Source organism: Pristis pectinata, chromosome 6, assembly GCF_009764475.1.
Source record: "Pristis pectinata isolate sPriPec2 chromosome 6, sPriPec2.1.pri, whole genome shotgun sequence".
Lineage (NCBI taxonomy): Eukaryota > Metazoa > Chordata > Chondrichthyes > Rhinopristiformes > Pristidae > Pristis > Pristis pectinata.
The window spans coordinates 107,591,906-107,606,120 of NC_067410.1; positions in this window are offsets into that span (position 1 = coordinate 107,591,906).

Genomic DNA, 14,215 nt, shown 5'->3' on the forward strand with positions numbered 1-14,215 from the left:
CACCCTGCCTACCTGTGTCACCACTTTCAGGGAACTATGTATATACTTATAATTATCATTGGTTTGCAAAATTCCTGAATGAATATTGGATATACCTTAATCTACAAAGGTACAGAGCAAGAGGCAGGGAATCAGAAAAGTTTATTAGTGAGCATGGAATCGATGGACCAAATGGCCTCTGTGTACTATAGATGTCAATGATTCTAAAGGCAATCATGTTGTTTGCTGCAATGATTTCACGTGGCATCAAGTTCCAAAGTATGAGCTCCCTATTTTTATTCATTTTCTGGGTTGCAGCCATCACTGACAAGGCCAGCATCTATTGTCTGTCCCTAGCTGCTCTTGAAAATGCAGTGGTGAACCACCTTCATGAACCGTTACAGTCCTTCTGGTGAAGGTGCTCCCACGGCGCTGTTGGATAGGGAGACCCAGGGCATGGACACAAGTCAGGATGCACTACGGTAGTGGGAGAGTCGAGGACCAGAGGGCACAGCCTCAGAGTAAAAGGACATCCCTTCAGAACAGAGATGAGGAGGAATTTCTTTTGCCAGAAGGTGGTGAGTCTGTGGAATTCATTGCCGCAGACGGCCAAGTCATTGTGTGTCTTCAAAGTGGAGTTGATAGGTTCTTGATTAGTGAGGGGCGTCGAAGGTTACGGGGAGAAGGCAGGAGAATGGGATTGAGACGGGATAATAAATCAGCTATGATCGAATGGCAAAGCAGACTCGATGGGCCGAATGGCCTAATTCTGCTCCTGTGTCTTATGCTCTTATCAGTTCTGGTGAAATCCTTCTATAATCTTAGTTCCCTGAAAGTGGTAATCCAGGTAGACAGGGTGATGAAGAAGGTATACAGCATGTTTGCCTTCATAGATCGGGACACAGAATATTAAGAGTGTCAGGATGTTAGGTTGCAACTTTACAAAGCACTAGTTAGACCACATTTGGGTATTGTGTGTAGGTCTGGTCACCACACCATGGGAAGGATGTGATTGAGCCGGAAAGATTGCAGAGAACCACCAGGGTATAGTCCTTTATTGGAGGACTTTAGTTATGGAGAGAGATTGGATGGGCTGGGACTGTTTTCCCTGGAGTGAAGGAGGTTGAGTGGGTGACCTGATGGAGATGCTTATCCTTCCTGTGAATTGGAGGATTTTGCGAAGACGGGGACTCCAGTTACGGTGGACTATCAACTGCCATCTGGATAGGTCCAGCAGGCTGCTCAGCAGAAGTCATAACAGTGGAGATTAAATCCTGGCCTCACCAGCAATACCCACACCCAATGAGCAATGAGAAAGGTTCGATCCTGACCTCGGGTGCTGTCTGTGTGGAGTTTGCATGTTCTCCTGTGATGGGATGGGGTTCTTCTGGGTTGTAGGTTTATAAGATTATACGAGGCATAGATAGGGTAGATAGTGAGATCTTTTTTCCATGGGGGGCATCCAAATCAAGAGGGCGTGGATTTAAGGAAAGGAATTTTAAAAGGGAATTGAGGGGAAAATTTTGTTTCAAAGAGAGTGGTTGATATCTGGAATGTGCTGCCAGAGGTCGGGGAATCAGATACCAAGTTTAGTCAGGGTATTGAGTTCAGAGCCGCAAGGTGATGTTGCAGCTCTATAGAACTCTGGTCAGACCACACTTGGAGTATTGTGTTCAGTTCTGGTCGCCTCATATAGGAAGGATGTGGAAGCTTTAGGGAGGATGCAGAAGAGATTTACCAGGATGTTGCCTGGATTGGAGAGCATGTCTTATGGGATAGTTGAGTGAGCTCGGGCTTTTCTCTTTGGAGAGAAGGAGGATGAGAGGTGACCTTGATAGAGGTGATAAGATGATAAGAGGCATAGATCGAGTGGACAGTCAGAGACTTTTTTCCCAGGGTGGACAAGGCTAACATGAAGGGACATAATTTTAAGGTGAGTGGAGGAAGGTATAAGGGGGATGTCAGGGTAGGTTTTTACACAGAGAGTGGTGGGTGCGTGGAACACACTGCCTGCAGAGGTTATGGGGCAGATACATTAGGGACATTTAAGAGGCTCTTAGATAGACACAATGAATGATAGAGAAATGGGGGCTATGTGGGAGGGAAGGGTTAGATAGACCTTAGAGCAGGATAAAATGTCGGCACAACATTGTGGGCCGAAGGGCCTTTATGTTCTATGTTTACTCCATTTACGAGACATTTAGTCAGGCACAGAAGGAGACAGACCTAATGTGGGCAATAGTCTTAGTGTAGTCGGGCAAAAGGTCGGCATGGGTGTGGTGGATGAAGGGCTGTGTTGTCACTGCACCCTCCCTGCTATGTTATGGTTCTGCACTCGTGGCCTGGCCTGGGTTTCGGATGGTTGAGTTAGAATACTCTCAGGGGGCCATAAACTGCTTGCACGTCACACAAACAACAGATGTGATCTGAGAAGAAACGATCACTGCTTTTAAATGAGGTCACGCAAGCTCTCGGCTCACTTGGAGGATGCCTCCCTGTGATTTATGCACCACATCCAGCCCAGGGATTTAGGGCTGCAACCTTGGACCAAGCTCTGGAAAACGTTATGAGTTGCATGTCTAAAGACAAATCCATCTCCCCGCTCCCACTACATCACACGATCATCGGTCCCACCACATTTAAGCTGGCTTGACAGCTATCCAAACCACACACTCCCCTGAAACCTCTATCAGGTCCAATTCTCTTTTTGAACATCACTATGGAATTCTTAGTGACAGATACATTCCTCATCTCCTCTCTGAGTTCTTTTAATCCATTGACTTTTAAGTACTCTGGTTACTAAACCTTCTACTTCCATGTTTCAACCTTATTTATTTACCTATTAACCATTTTCAACACTTCTCGTAAATCTCCCTTTATCTGGCTTAGCTCTAGGAACGTCTTGGGGTTCTTAGTCAGATAGATGCAGCACAGAAACAGGCCCTTTGGCCCACCAAGCCCCTGTTTATATTTATTGTGGGCAGGCACGGTAGTGTAGCAGTTAGTGTAACGCTTTACAGCGCCAGCGACCCGGGTTCAAATCCGGCTGCTGTCTGTAAGGACTTTGTACATTCTCCTGGTGTCTGCGTGGGTTTCCTCTGGGTGCACCGGTTACCTCCACATACCACAGATGTACGGGTTAGGATGTTGTGGGCATGTTATGTTGGCGCACGAAGCGTTGGCGACACTTGCGGGCTGCCCCAGAACACTCTACGCAAAAAGATGCATTTCACTCTGTGTTTCGATGTTCATGTGACTAATAAAGAAATTTTATATTAATCCTATGCTAACAACATTTCATTCTCTGAACATTCCATTAACTCCCTCCGGATTTTACCACCTGCCTACGCAGTTGGGGCAATTTACAGTAACCAATTAACCTACTGACCAGCACGTTACTTGGGATGTGGGAGGAAACTGGAGCACCCGGAAGAAACCCACCCGTCACAGGGAGAACGTGCAAACTCCACACAGACAGCACCCGAGGTCAGGATCAAACCTTTTCTCGTCGCTCATTGGGTGTGGGTATTGCTGGTGAGGCCAGGATTTAATCTCCCACTGTTAATGACCTTCTGCTGAGCAGTCTGCTGGACCTATCCAGAAGGCAGTTGATAGTCCACCGTACCTGGAGTCCCCGTCTCCGCAAAATCATCCCAATTCACGGGAAGGACAAGCACCTCCCACAGCAACATGCTCAGTGTTGAGGCCTCTTCCTCAGCTCTCGGTGGGAAGGCCAAGTCATTTGCAGACCTGACACCAAACTCCAGAAACTCTTCACTGAACTCTCCTTTGAAGACTCGGGACATCCCCAATGAGTCTGGGGCCACCTGTGACTGTAGGCAGTGTAGAAGGGGTACTCAGGATGTGGAAAGTCCCCGAGGAGCACTCATAAGCCCTGCACAAGCAGCAGAAGGAGTGTACCCATCTCACCAACTGCCCACCCCCTTGGCCACTCCCTGCCCCATCCTTTCCTTATGCTTCTCTCATTAGCCACCTCCGAATCCATAAGACCAGAGTGAAAGCAAGTCACACTGGATCCCAAGGGACTGTCTGAGGTGACATCACCTGAAACATAGTCCAAACCAGCGAGGGACAGCAGGTTTAATATCAGAGGGCACACATTTAAGTGAGGGGGGAAAGTTCAAAGGAGATGTGCTGGGCACGTTTTTTACACAGAGAGCGGTGGGTGCCTGGAATGCGCTGCCGGGGTTGGTGGTGGAGGCAGATACGATAGAGGTGTCTAAGAGGCTCTTAGATAAGCAGAGGATGGAGGGATATGGACATTTGTGCAGGCAGAAGGGATTAGTTTAGTTAGGTGTTTAATTACAAGTTTAATTAGTTTCGCACAACATCGTGGGCTGAAGGGCCTGTTCCTCTTCTGCCCTGTTCTATGTTCTGAAGGTGTTCATGAACCAGATGAATTTTTAAGTGTTTCTGCTACTTTCATGGCATCACTGTTGAACAGAACTTTCCATTATGTTTATTTTAATTAATTATCGTGGGCAAGATTTGAACCTCTTCAACCTCGTCGAAAAACCTCATGGCCACTGTGCCCCTATCCGGTGCTGTACTGAGGGAAGGCAGCGCTGTCAGAGATGCTGTTTTCTGGATGAGACATTACACTAAGGTCCCATTTGCCTTCCAGGTGACACGAGCTCTGGCCAGGGAAGAGCTGCCTTGTGTTGTGGCCAATGTCACCCAACCAACACCGCTGGTCATTATGGTACTTTGGAATTTTGCTGTGTACAAATTGGATGAAGTTTTTTCCTCTCCAACACAATAGGGTTGATGCTGAGTAATTGATTGGCCGAGGTGGCCCAGGGGATGAAAGGGAATACACAAATCGCAGGTCACTTGTTAAGTGAGAGGAGGAGGGAAAAGAGCTGAAGTGTTGGAACAAGTTATTCCAGACCTTTAGATCAACCAGCTGTACAAAGTTCCAGTGTGCCAAGGCTGCCGGTGATTAGTGAAGGGTCTGTGAGTGAGAACAAGGTGTTAAAGAAGTCTGCGGCTCCTTCCTCTGATAGATAACAGGGTGGAATGCTCACTGACACAGTGCGGAGAGTCTCCTGTGAATGTAAGTGAATGAGGAACAGTTCAAGGCTTTGGCAATGACAGCTCAGCCCAAATAAACCATTCAGAAATCTCACAGTATAATCCCCAGCTCACAATTGCCCTTCATGTTCGTTCAGTCTGAATCTTCAATGCACTTTTGGCAACTGTGTGATTGAATCTCACATTAGCGCTGAATTAGTTTTCTTGTGACAGAGGACAGAGTTCTCAGTGAGTTACTGGCAGAAGGTTAGGGTGTGCGGTGCACCTTTATCATTGGGTGTGTGTGGTCTGTGTGTGTGTGTGAGAGATATGTGTCTCAGTGGGTGTGTCTACAGCAGTGTGTGTGTGTGACATGTATCTCAGTGGGTGTGTCTACAGCAGTGTGTGTGTGATATGTATCTCAGTGGGTGTGTCTACAGCAGTGTGTGTGTGTGTGTGTGATATGTATCTCAGTGGGTGTGTCTACAGCAGTGTGTGTGTGTGTGTGATATGTATCTCAGTGGGTGTGTCTACAGCGTGTGTGTGTGTGTGATATGTATCTCAGTGGGTGTGTCTACAGCAGCGTGTGTGTGTGTGATATGTATCTCAGTGGGTGTGTCTACAGCAGTGTGTGTGTGTGTGATATGTATCTCAGCTGAGTGTGTCCTACAGCAGTGTGTGTGTGTGATATGTTATCTTAGTGGGTGTGTCTACAGCAGTGTGTGTGTGTGTGATATGCGTCTCAGTGGGTGTGTCTACAGTAGTGTGTGTGTGTACACTCAAGGGAGAGATATGTCTCGAGTCTCAATGAGAATGCTGACATAACTAGTATGTGTGTGTGCCTGTGGGCATGTGTAGTTCACCTACATAGATGGGTGTGTGTCTGATTTGTTCTCAATGGGCTGCGTGTTCTGTAGCCCAGGTCTTGGTGAGTGAATTAACTGCACTGCATTCCCCATTGACTATTGAATCAGTCTCCTGTAAACCAACTGTAAACTGTCAGGTTTAACATTTCATCCCTGCTGCCCGTGCTAGTTTTGATCATTCTGTCTGTGGTGCTGAAATCAGGCGGTGAGGTGAAACTTCCTTGCCTGACACCAAATGGAGATGTAATGATGAATCTGGACTACTCCTTATGAAGACCACAAAAGCCAGCCTTGTGTTTATATAGCAACTTTCACAACCCCAGATGTTCCAAAGCAGATCGTAACCAGTGAAGCCAGTGTAAGATCAGAATCAGGTTCATTATCACAAACATATGTCGTGACATTTGTTGTTTTACGGCAGCAGTACAGTGCAAGACATAGAGACATAAAAATTACTATAAGTTAAAACGATAAATAGTGCAAAAGAGGAATAACAAGGTGGTGTTCATGGGTTCATGGACCGTTCAGAAATCTGATGGCAGCGGGGAAGAAGCTGTTCCTGAATCATTGAGTGTGGGTCTTCAGGCTCCTGTACCTCCTCCCTGATGGCAGTAACGAGAAGGAGGCATGTCCCGGGTGATGAGGGTCCTTAGTGATGGATGCTGCCTTCTCTTGAAAATGTCCTCGATGGCAGGGAGGGTTGTATCCATGATGGAGCTGGCTGAGCACTCAGCAAGTTGTTCCAGTTAGCAGGACTGTCTCCTCCCGTCTGCTCGTTTCCAATATCCCTGAAACATTGTTTTTCTTTTTCTCTCAAGCGTTCACCCAATTCCCTTTTAATTGTCTCGCACTGCAGTTCCTAACATCTCATGATCTTAGCTGCAACGCCCCCATCGTCTGGGCTGGATCGTAAAGAACAGGCCAACAGTGTCGAGCACCTTTGCTCTGTCCGCCACAACAGCCAGGACCTCCCAGTGGCCACCCACTTCAATTCCACATCCCACTCCCACACTGACATGTCTATCCACGGCCTCCTCTACTGCCATGTGAGGCCAGGCGCAGGTTGGAGGAACAACACCTCATATTCCGCCTTGGGAGTCTCCAACCTGACGACCTCAACATCGGTTTCTCTAACTTCCGGTAACCCCCCCCCCAATCCTTTGTCTTCCCTTATTCCTGTGGCTCCCTTCCCCTGCCTTGATGACCTGCCCATCTCCTCTCCTCCCCTCTCCCATCCTTTATTCCATGGTCCACTGCCCTCTCCTATGGGATTCCTTTCTTCTTCAGCCCTCGGCCTCCTTCTACCTATCACCTCTCAGCTTATTACATCTTCCTCCCCCCTCCCCCACCCACCTACCTTTCCCCCTCTCACCTGGACTCCCCTATCACCTGAACTGCGTGTGCTCCTCCCCCTCCCCCCCCCACCTTCTTATTCTGGCTTCTGCCCTCTTCCTTTCCAGTCCTGATGAAGGGTCTCGGCCCGAAACGTCGACTGTTTATTTCCATCCGTGGATGCTGCCTGACCTGCTGAGTTCCTCCAGCACTTTTTGTGCATTGCTCCAGATTCCAGCATCTGCAGAATTATTGTGTCTTCAAGAGGGACGTTTAAGAGACTCTTAGATAGACACATGAATGATAGAGAAACGGGGAGCTATGTGGGAGGGAAGGGTTGGATAGATCTTAGAGCAGGATAAAATGTCAGCACAACATTGTGGGCAAAGGGCCTGTACTGTGCTGTAGTGTTTATTATTGTCGCTTGTACCGAGGTACAGTGAAAAGCTTGTCTTATAAACTGATCGTACAGGTCAATTCATTACATAGTGCAGTTACATTGAGTTAGTACAGAGTGCATTAATGTAGTACAGGTAAAACACTAACAGTACAAAGTGTCACAGCTACAGAGAAAGTGCAGTGCAATAAGGTGCAAGGTCACAACAAGGTAGATCGTGAGGTTCAGAGTCCATCTCATTGTATAAGGGAACCGTTTCAATAGTTTTATCACAGTGGGGTAGAAGCTGTCCTTAAGCCTGGTGGTACGTGCCCTCAGGCTCCTGTATCTATGTCTCCATTCAGGCTAACGAGAGCTTCTCGAGGGACTGGCCCAGCATGGAGCGTGGTCAGAGGAGCAGGGACGGAACAGGAAGGATGACGAGGGAGAAACATCTCTGGTGGAAGTGGGATGGAGGGAGGAACTGGCACTCAGAGGCAGTCACTGCAGCACTCTTTCAAGCCAGCTCAGGTTCATATAACCATGAGAAACTGTGCGAATTACTTGGTCTCCCAGGGGAAAGACCGGGGGAGGTTACAGACACCGAGAGCCACTGGGGAGGGAATGCAATTTAATTTGTTTTGGTTGCTTCTCTGCAGGAGTGTGACCGTGCTCGCTGGCTGACGGCCTTGGGGCAGAACAGCGGTGAGAGACAACACCCAGACAGGACGAGTGAGTGTCCGGCCAGGGCTGTGGGAGGCGGGGAGGGAAGGGGGAAGAGTCAGCCAGCCATTGGTGAACACGCACTGCCCCCAAATGGGCTCCAACGTGGACTGCAGTTCTGCATCTGTGCATCTCCCTCCGAGGGGCACTCTCTCCCTCCCTCCCCCCTTTCTCTCCTCCCTCCCCCCTTTCTCTACCCCCCTCCCCTCCCACTCTCTGCCTTTTCTCTCTCCCTTTTTTCCCCCACTTCCATCCCCACCCTCTTCCTCCCCCTCCCTCTTTTCCACCCTCTTTTACTCCCCCCTCGCTCCCCCCACACTTTCCCCCTCTCTCTTCCTCTCCCTCCCTCCCCCCCCTCTTTCTCCCTCTCACTCCCCCTCACACTCTCTCCCCTCTCCCCCACTTTCTCCCTCTTCTCTCTCCCCTCTTCCTCTCACTCCCTCTCTACCCCATCCCTCTCCACCCCACTATTTCTCTCTCCCCCCACTCTTTTCTCCCTCCTTTCTCCCCTTCCTCACTCCCTCTCTCCCTCACTCCCTTCCTCCTTTCCCCCACTCTCTCTCCCCTCCACCCTCTCACCCCACTCTCCATCTCTCTCTCTCTCCCTCCCCACCCTCCCCTTCCTCTCTCTCACACACACTGCAGCTGGAAACAGCTGTCAGCAGCTGAGAGGGTTAATATTTTCTGTGGGGACCTTGTGCCAGATCTAATTGGCTCTCTCACTAAGTTATACTGGGAGCAGCTATAGATTTCTGGAGCTCTTCAAGAGGATCACTTGTGCTGTTACACACACACAAACTGCTGGAGGAACTCCTGGGGTCAGGCAGCATCTATGGAGGGAAATGGAGAGTCGACGTTTTTGGGCCGGGACCCTTCATCCCTCCAGCAGCTTGTGTGTGCGTTTGCTCCTGATTTCCAGCATCTGCAGTCTCTCTCGTATCTCCACTTGTGATGTTACTTTTCTTATTAATGGAGGGGCGCAGCTGGTAGAGCCGCTGCCTCACAGTACCAGAGACCCGGTTCAATCCTGACTCCCGGCGCTGCCTGTGTGGAGCTTACACGTTCTGTAACTGTGACCGGGTGGGTTTTCCCCCAGCTGCTCCCGGTTTTGTCCCGCATCCCAAGGCGTGTGGGTCGGTAAGTTAATTGGCTGCTGTAAATTGCCTCCCTAGTGTCATGGAGTAACACAGCATGGAAACAGGCCTTCGGCCTAACTCGTAGGTGTTGGTGAGTGGCAGAATCCGAACATAGAACAGTATAGCACAGGAACAGGCCCTTCAGCCCACATAGGCCAAACCAGATGGGGACAGCAGGTTAATACCAGAGGGCATGCATTTAAGGTGAGAGGGGGACAGTTCAAAGGAGATGTGCAGGACAAGTTTTTTTTTACATAGAGAATGATCACTGCCAGGGAATACACTGGAGGCAGATATGATAAAAGTGTTTAAGAGGCTCTTAGATAGGCACGTGAATATGCAGAGGATGGAGGGATATGGACATTGTGTAGGCAGAAGGGATTAGTTAGGCATTTAATTACGAGTTTAATTAGTTCGGCACAACATCGTGGGCTGAAGGGCCTGTTTCTGTGCCGTACTGTTCTAGGTTCTGAAGGATGTTAGTGAACCAGCTGGAATTTTTAACAGTGTTCTGCTACTTTCATGGCCACCACTGTTGAAAAGAACTTTGCACTTACATTTATTTAATTAATAGAACATAGAACACTACAGAACAGTAGAGGCCCTTTGGCCCACAATGTTGTGCTGACATTTTATCCTGCTCTAAGACTTATCTAATCCTTCCCTCCCACATAGCCCCTTACTTTTCTATCAATCATTCATGTGTCTATCTAAGGGTCTTTTAAATGTCCCAACGTATCTGCCCCCACAACCTCTGCCGGCAGTGCGTTCCACGCACCAACCACTCTCTGTGTAAAAAACTTACCCCTGACATCCCCCCTTATACCTTCCTCCAATCACCTTAAAATTATGTCCCCTCGTGTTAGCCTTTGTCACCCTAGGAAAAAGTCTCTGACTGTCCACTCGATCGATGCCTCTTATCATCTTGTACACCTCTATCAAGTCCCCTCTCATCCTCTTTCCCTCCAAAGAGAAAAGCCCGAGCTCACTCAACCTATCCTCCTAATACACGCCCTCCAATCCAGGCAGCATCCTAGTAAATCTCCTCTGCATCCTCTCTAAAGCTTCCACATCCTTCCTATAATGAGGTGACCAGAACTGAACACAATACTCTAAGTGTGGTCTGCAGAGTTCTATAGAGCTACAACATTACCTCGCAGCTCTTGACCTCAATACCCCGACTAATGAAGGCCAACACACCATACACCTTCTTAACAACCCTATCGACCCTGCGTGGCAATTATGGATGTAGACCCCAAGATCCCTCTGTTCCTCCACACGGCTAAGAGCCCTACATTAACCTTGTACTCTGCCTTCAAATTCGATCTCCCAAAGTGTATCACTTCACACTTATCCAGGTTGAACTCCACATCTACCGGGTTGAATTCCAACTCCATCTGATTAACTGCAATTGAATTCCGCAATTATCATTGGTGATATTTGAACTTCTCAACCTTATTGAAAAACCTCTTGGCCAGTGTGCCCCTATCCAGTGCTGTACTAAGGGAAGGCAGTGCTGTCAGAGATGCTGTTTCTGGATGAGACATTACACTAAGGCCCCATTTGCCTTCCCAGGTGACACGAGCTCTGGCCAGGGAAGAGCTGCCTTGTGTTGTGGCCAATGTCACCCAACCAACACCGCTGGTCATTATGGTACTTTGGAATTTTGCTGTGTACAAATTAGATGAAGTTTTTTCCTCTCCAACGCAATAGGGTTGATGCTGAGTAATTGATTGGCTGAGGTGTTTGAGCTGTTCCCAGGGGATGAAAGGCAATGTACAAATGCAGGTCACTCGTTAAGTGAGAGGAGGAGGGAAAAGAGCTGAAGTGTTGGAACAATTTTATTCCAGACCTTTAAGTCAACAGCTGTACAAAGTTCCAGTGTGTCAAGGCTGCCAGTGATTAGTGAAGGGTCTGTGAGGGAGGAGAACAAGGTGTTAAAGAAGTCTGCGGCTCTTTCCTCTTGATAGATAAAGAGATTTCCTCTGAGAGGATGAAGTTTTTTCCTCTCCAACACAATGATCCATATCCCTCCATCTGGGGTAGGAAGTTGATGAGATTAATTAATGGGTGTATTGGTCAGCATGGACTCTATGGGCCAAAAGGCTGTTTCCATGCTCTCTGTGTGACTCTGTCACTTACTACAGCTCCAAAAGAGGCCCATTTGTCCCAAATGGTCTGTACACAACCTCCTCTTCCCTTCGCTCACTGAACAACCAAGACTTGGATGATAGCGCCTAATCTCTGAGTCAGAGGTGGTGTGTTCAAGGCACGCGACGCAGAACTGGTTCAGGCAGGCGTTTGGGTATTCGCAGCACTGCAGGAGGGCTGCAGTGCCTTTCGGGCAAGAGGTAAATAATTGCAATTAACTGGTCTCTGTACCGAAGGGAGAACACACTTGGCAATCAAGGGCGTTCAGTGAAGGTTCAACAGACTGAATTCTGGTGGTGGGGGGGGTGGGTGGTAATTGTCCGAGGAGAAGGGATTATGCAGCCTGGACCCATCCTCTCCAGTGTGTGGAAGAGTGAGTGTTGATTACATTGAAAGAAGCAACATCCTTATGGGGCAAGGAAGATGCAGGGATGGTGTTTCTCCTCGCTGGGGTGACCAGAAACAGGTCACAGACTCAGATCAAAGTACCAGCCATTGTATCGAACGAGCTGCCAGAGGAAGTGGTTGAGGCAGGTACATTAAAAGGTACTTGGACAGGTACATGGATAGGAAAGGTGTAGAGGGATAATGGGCCAAACACAGGCAAAATGGACGAGCTTAGGTGACATGGACCAAAGTGCCTGTTTCCGTGCTGAATGACTCTGTGAGTCAGGGTGGAGGTGAGAAGATAGTCCTTCAACCGGGTGGTGAATCTTTGAAGTTCTCTATTCAAGAAAGCTGGGAGGTTCAGTGACTGAGTATATTCAAGATTGGGATACATAGGCTTTTGGATATTATGGAATAAGGGATATGGCGTCAGTGCAGGAGAGTGGTGCTGAGGTGAAAGATCTGCAGTGATCCAATGGAACGGCAGAGTAGTTATAGGTTGGAGAGGGTGCAGGAAAGATTCACGAGGATGTTACTGGGACTGGAGGGCTTGAGGTACAAGGAGAGACTGTTTTTTTTTCCTCTGGAGTGTAGGAGGCTAAGGGGTAACCTTATAAAGAGGTATAAAAGCATGAGGGGCATAGAGAGAGTGAATGGTCACAGCCTTTTTCCCAGGGTAGAAGAGTCTGAATCTAGAGGGCATAGTTTTAAGGTGCGAGGGGAGAAACTTAAAGGGGACCTGAGGGGCAAGTTTTTCCACACAGAGGGGTGGTGGTATATGGAACGAGCTGCCAGAGGAAGTGGTAGGGGTGGGTATGATTACAACATTTAAAAGATATTTCAACAGGTATGTGGACAGGGAAGGTTCAGGGGGATATGGGCCAAATGAGACTACTTGGTCGGCATGGACGACTTGGGCCAAGGGGTCTGTTTCCATGCTGTACAACTCTCTGACTTGAGTAGCCATGAGGAGCCGAATGGCCTACTTCTGTTTCTGAAGTGGTGGGGTGGTTTGGGGAGGGGGGTGAATTCTCCCTGCTGAAAACTCAGACTGCTTAGTCCTTCCCACCGACGTACCATCTCGGGGATCGATGTTTCTCTATAAAATATTACGGCTTTCCACAGAGCGAGGAAGCCAAAGCTGTGCGCTCTTTCCCAGCTGAGGTTGAATCAACAGCCAGAACAAGCTGAACGACTCCAGTCTGCTCTCGAATGCTGTTCATTCGAGGAGGGCATTGAACGTTTCATGGGCTCAGGTGGCACCTCATGTTGTTTTCTTTCTTCCTGACAGCCCTGACTCAGGTGGAGATCACTAGAACCTACCCAGCCAAGCAGCCCGACGAGCTCTCCCTCCAGGTAGCCGATGTGGTGTTGCTGTACCAGAACGTAGAGGACGGTGAGTGTTACACTGCGCATGCTGGCCTGACCCAGCAGGAGGGGCAGAGCGAGGCTCCATCCAGGAAGTGGGGGGGGGGGGGGGGGGGGGACCAACTGGTTGCTCTCCTCTGTGGCACTACATCTGTAGCTCCCACCGATCTCGGACAAGCAGAACTAAAGCTCTGAGTAAATCCCCAGAGTTTGTACCAAAGTAGAGCACACAACATAGAACACTACAGCACAGTACAGGCCCTTCGGCCCACAATATTGTGCCGACATTTTATCCTGCTCCAAGATCTATCTAACCCTTCCCCCCCACATAGCCCCCCATTTTCTCTATCATTCATGTGTCTATCTAAGAGTCTTTTAAATGTCCCTAATGTATCTGCCCCCACAATCTCTGCCGGCAGTGGTTCCACGCACCCACCACTCTGTGTGTCTCACTCCCTAACTCACTCAACCCATCCTCATAAGACATGCTCTCCAATCCAGGCAGCATCCTGGTAAATCTCCGCTGCACCCTCCCTTGTACCTTCCTCCAACTATCTTAAAATTATGTCCCCTTGTGTTAGCCATGTCACCCTGGGAAAAAGTCTCTGAATGTCCACTCGATCTATGCCTCTTATCATCTTGTACACCTCTATCAAGTCCCCCTCTCATCCTCCTCCTCTCCAAAAAGGAAAAGCCCGAGCTCGCTCAACCTATCCTCATAAGACATGCTCTCCAATCCAGGCAGCATCCTGGCAAATCTCCTCCGCACCCTCTTCCACATCCTTCTTATAACGAGGCAACCAGAACTGAACACAATACTCCAAGTGTGGTCTAACCAGAGTTCTACAGAGCTGAAATATTAC